The following is a 6,071-nucleotide window of genomic DNA, read 5'->3' on the forward strand; positions in this document are numbered from 1 at the left end:
CGAACAGAGGTTGCGCAGGTGTGCACGGTTGATGCTGAGGAGGTCGCCCGGGTTAACTCAGTAGGTTGGTAGAAATTCGAACGTAAACGGTCATGCAGAAAGAATAATAGCAACAGGAGTGAAAAGTGGGAAAAACACGGTTTTTTGGGTAAATATAGACTTTTTTACCATTTTGGCGCTTTTTAGTGATGACGTCAGCATGACGTCATTGGTGGGTCAAGGTGAGGTGACGTCAGCTGACGTCATCGGGTGACGTGGCGGTAGACTATTGGTCTAAGGGGGCGATGAGGTGGCAGCCATGTCAGCGGCCAGGTGGACGAATAGCGGGAGCGAGTACAGGTGGATGTGACGTGGCGATTCGTTGGCGGAAAACAGTTGGCGGTTAGGACCGTAGCGGTTACGGTTAAGGTTAACCGCTACGGTTTCTCGGGGCGGTTTAGGTACGACGCCGAATGTGTCAGGCCTTGCTCCGAGAGGCTTTAGCGTTTGACGCGTGGAGAGGTACTGACGTGACGCAACGTCACCTTCTCGGGCGGTAAAGGACAGCAGTGGGGGCCGCTCCGATATTAACGTGGATCGTCGGATCTTCGGGCCTCGATCCGACGGTGGGCGGAGCAGCAAGATGCTCGAGTTGTATGCGGGAGGAAAACTTTGGGTAGAGGGTTTTTCGTTGGTTTTTCATTGGTTTTTCAATGTTTTTTATTTAAAACAAACAATGCGCTAACCTTTGGAAATGCGCCAGAGGCGGGTTTTTTGGCTTTGGTAGTTTTTGCAAAGGATTTAAAGGCGGAAGAGGGTTTTATAAGGGTTTTTTCAATGCAAATGATGGTTTAAGGAGCAATTTGACTTGCAGCAAGGGGGAATGGGATGGAACAGGTTCACCAAAGTGACCAGATGTCATTTTGGTCCCTTTTGAAGAATATATGGCTATAATGCCAAGGGGAGGGAGTATTTATAAGATTTGGGGCTTTATACACCATAGTGTTAATATTATTAGGGGAAAGGGTAAAATAGGGGAGCTATATAGTAAAATTAGAGGTTAATATGAATGAAGGGAGCAAATGAAGGGGATTTTACTGAGTTTATCTGAAATTGACTTGGTTTTGAGAGTAGATCAAAATGAAAAGATCTTAGACAAGAAATGTGGATTCTGAATGAACTAGAACCACCATAAAACCATGATCTCTCTTCATAAATCTCAGCTAAAGAAAGGGAGTGTTAGTAATGGAATAGAGGGGAAGAGGGAAGTTAGTTATGCTCCTTGCTGTAATTTGATGGAATTAACCACTTTGTCCACCGACAGATTTTTTGCCTTGGCAAAACACCTCTTGACATATGAGTAGTGGTGAAAATATCCTTTCTGCAATCACAACTGCCTACCCAGCTATTTTCCTAGCATTTTTTGTTTCTCCTTAGAGGGTGCATTTGGACTTGCAAACCCTTACTTGCCTTTTCTTTTCTTTGGCTTTTTCTTTTTTTTCTTTTCTATCTACTTCTAACCTTATTTCTTCCAAGGTCCCAGATTAAGCTGTTGGGAACCTTTTACTCCTCTACCTAAACTACTTGTCTGCCAAGATTAAGCAGTTTGGACAGACTTCTTTCTCTATTCTATAACTCAAAATTGAAACATGGCATGATCCAGATTAGACTGTTGAATCATCCACAAAATTGAAATAAGGTTCTCGATACTTGAAACACTTTACCCACCTCTTGCTTTCTAGGAAATATGGGATCTTTGTGAACTCAAAGCAGAGCATATTTGGCCTTTCTCTTGCCAATCATGAAATATGAAACCTATTAGTATAGGTATCCAACAGAAGGGTCAGAATGTGGGTTGAAGTAGTGTGATTTAGTTTGCTTTTCTTTCAGTCTTTGAGTTGCTTTAAGTTCAGTTCTTATTTTATTTTTCATACAACAGTAAGGATACTGGGCCATTGTCACTAGTTCACTGTTTTGGTACATTTACTTCCTTTTGAGAATTGATTTCATTACAGTCAGTTTGAAACTTTATTTTTGAGAACTTTTAATTTTGGAAAATCACTGTAGAAACCACCATTACCATCCATACTTAACTTTCAACTTCGCCATCACACATTAGGGAATCCCCAGAAGATAAACCCAAAAACAAACTAAAAAACTAAAAAACGACAAAAGACTAAGAAAATGGTTATCTTGCACATATAGTGCGCTTCACTTCATCAGTTTACGAATCCCGGATTGACAGTTTAAATAGCAATTTAGGACACACTAAATTGACCAAACATTTTGGCGCCGTTGCCGGGGAAGTGAAACTAGGTAGCCAATTTCTTAAAAAAAAATATATAATAAAAAAAAAAATTCAAGGAAGGAAAATTGGTAACCTCTCAGAGTATGCTCTCCTCTTGCACTTAGTGTGACCTGGAGGATCAGAAAAGAGAATGTTATTGGTTTAATAGTTTCTTGAGTATGCTCTCTTCTTGCACCTAGAGTGACCTGGAAGATCAGAAAGAGAATTATTAGCCCGACTTGAAGAAAAAATAAAAATGACATGCATAGAGCAAGAGATTCTAGGGGAAGGTTTTTAGCTAGAGCCAAGAGTTCGATTTTCAAAAATCCATCTACTTCAAGGAATAGACAAGAGACACCTCCATCATCTCCAACCCACACTCCTAGCCCTAGGATTCCTGGAATTCAAGAGGCAGTAGTTGAATTAGGAGACTCTCCCACACCATCCATCGAATATGAATTAGGAAAGGATCCTTTCTTACCTTCTACAGGGAGACACATTGTAATTGAAGAAGTAGAATCACCTAAGGAAGAAGAGGGAGAAATTCCTCCTCGTTCACCATTAGTAGAGGAACAAGAGGACTCTGAAATCTCTGAGGAAGCTATCATGACAGAAGAGGTAGTTAACGGATTTGGTAGAGGTAGAGGTAGAGGAGGGGGAGGAGGAAACAATGGAGGAGGTAGAGGTAACAATGGGGGAAATAGGGATGGAGATAACTCATTCGGATTTCCCATAGTCGATGAGGATTCTCAAGCAACAATGAAAAATATTTCACCATCTATCCTCCCAAACTTTCATGGGTTAAGAAATGAGGATCGTGAAACATTTCTATTTGAGTTTGAGGTCGTGTGTCGAACTTATGATTATCTGGAAGACTCTCAAAAACTCAAACTATTTCCTTCAACATTAAAAGGAGATGCTTTGAAATGGTTCATGGGATTACTCACTCAATCCATTAGGACTTGGAATGATATGAAACAAACATTTTTGGATAGATACTTGGACTATTGTATGCCAACCAATCACAAGGATGAAGTATTCAAAATGGTGCAAAGAGAAGATGAAAACTTGGAGGATTTACTTGAAAGATTCCAATACAACTTGAAAGGAGCAAAAATGAGTAACTTAGATGAGGAAACCCTGAAATCCCTTCTATTAAAAGCCATTAGAGATAAATGGATAGATATTTTGAACATGATGGGAAAAGGAGATATATCTCAACTTCCACTTCATGATATAGCAGAGCTATGTGTCCATCTCTCAAGGGGAAAATCTAAAACTGGAAAGGGGCCTAGAGATCCTTCTCTCATCAGAGCAAACAAATCTACAACTGGATCAGTAAGTAGGGCTGAGATTGGCAATATGCTTGACGAATTCAAAACTGATGTCTTAGGGAGTCTTAGTGAGCAACTAGACACTCTTAAGATACACAATAAGCATAAAGCAGGAGCTAAAGCTTTGGCCATCTTTTGCCCAAAATGTAGAAAGAAACATGCTTTAATGGAATGTCCCTTGGATGCAAAAGTTGTAGAAACATGTGTGATTTGTTCAGAAAATCATGAGACCAAGGATTGTCCTTCAATTCCTGGGCTCAAAGATGTCTTTCAAGAAGATCCAAATACAATTGAGTCTCTCTGTTTTGTTGCAAGGAGACCTTGGCAGGGGCAACAAAACCAAGGGTTTAACAACTCTATGAACTTTCAAACCCCACCAAATTGGAATCCTTGGCAACAACCTTGGCCCCAACCTCAAAATCCTTTTCAATCATGGGTACAAGGCATGCAAAATCCTTATGGGAGATTTGCTCAATTTTATCAATATCCTCCATCTTTTCAAAACCAACAAACTCCACAACTTCCAAATCAAAATCCACAACTATCATTGTCATTTCCACAACAACAAAAACCTTCTCAACAGAATCCAAATTCTCAACTCTTGCTTCCATTCCAACAGAAGTCAAATCAACTTCCTTCCCAGCCATTCCCAAACCCCAATAATAAAAACCCTCAAAATGCTTATATGGTAGAAGGACAACAATTTCCTACCTATATGATTGTTCCTCTCAATGATGTACAACTCAAATCTAGTAGAGTTTTAGATAAACCTTCTATAGATGCCCAAAAGCAAAGCATTTCTGAGGAATATTCTCTTGAAGCCAATAAAGGTTCTGAAGCATCTCTTCAAAACCCAAGCACTCAGAAATAAAAAGAAAAAGAGTTAACCCCCACAACTCCTATAGTTGAGCAACCTGCATCTTCATCCACACCTCCTTTTCTTGAAAGATTACAAATTGACAAAGGGGTGCAAAACCAAATCTTGTTGCCTGACTATGATTTTCTAGATGAATTGAAGAATGTCTGTATCAAGATTCCATTGTTACAGGCCATTAGAGAGATTCGTATTCTAGCAAAAACAATAAAGGAGTTGAGTCTTAAAAGACCAGGAAGGAAACCTAGAGATACAAGAAGAATCCACCTGGTAGGAAAAATTGCAGATATCATGATGGGAAAAATTACTATGCAGAAGTATGTAGATCCCAGTAGTCCAATTGTCAAAACACATATCAATGGGGTAGAAATTCGAAATACTTTGATTGATTTAGGGGTTGCTATCAACATTATGAGTAGACAGACTATGGAACAACTAAAACTTCCTAATCTTCTTTTTACACCTACTTTACTGCAACTTGTAGATCGATCAATTATCAAACCAGATGGTGTATTAGAAGACATTTTGGTCTCCTTAGAATCTTCGGAATATCCAATAGATTTCATGATTTTAACTCCCAAGAGTAATTTAGGAGGACACCCTCTCATCTTAGGAAGACCTTGGCTAGCCACAGCTGATGCTTTTATCAGTTGTAGGTCTGGGGATATGTATATTTCTGATGGTAATTCGACAAAGAAATTCAATCTGTATCCTCCAGCAAAAGCAATTACAGAAATAGGAGATAATGAGTGGGTTGATGATGAGGATACTATACAACCTGTCTTTACCGTTTCTGAAGTCAGTGAAGATAGTAAAATTCTGAACACATTAGAAAACTTTGAAACATCTTCAGAATATGACCACACACAATTTCAGTTAGATTCTAACATTGAGTATCTACCATCTATACAAATGTATCTTTTCTCTATGGAAGAGTTTGGTAGTTCCGCCATTGAGATCTTTCCAGGTAAAACATTGAATATCAACAAAAACTTGGAAAGATCACAACAGGAAGAGCTAACCAAAATCTTGCAAAAACATTCTACTGCATTTGCATGGGAGTATACTGATATGAAAGGTATTGACCCTAAGACTTGCATTCATCACATCTACATCGAGGAAAACAGTAGACCAATCAGACAACCTCAGAGAAGGATGAATCCAAACCTTAGGGAGATAGTGAAAGAAGAGCTCCAAAAACTACTCAATGTAAACTTCATTTATCCAATTTCAGATAGACGATCGGTTTCTCCTTTGGTTATAGTACCTAAAAAGAATGGTAAATGGAGGGTATGCATTGATTACAGGGAATTGAACAAAGCAACTTTGGAGGATCACTTTTCTTTACCCTTTATCGATCACGTATTAGATACTTTAGCAGGCAAAAAGTATTTTTCATTTTTGGATGGTTTCAGTGGCTATAATCAGATTCAGGTAGCACCTGAAGATCAGGATAAGACCACATTTACCTATCCATGGGGAACTTTTGCTTACCGAGTACTTCCTTTTGGATTATGTAATGCACCCGCAACATTTCAAAGGGCAGTACTAGGAATCTTTTCTGATCTAATCCATGATTGTGTAGAGGCTTATATGG

This window comes from Pinus tabuliformis, chromosome 5_1 (genome assembly GCF_031772625.1).
Source record: "Pinus tabuliformis cultivar Carrire ecotype Pingquan chromosome 5_1, CPIR1, whole genome shotgun sequence".
Lineage (NCBI taxonomy): Eukaryota > Viridiplantae > Streptophyta > Pinopsida > Pinales > Pinaceae > Pinus > Pinus tabuliformis.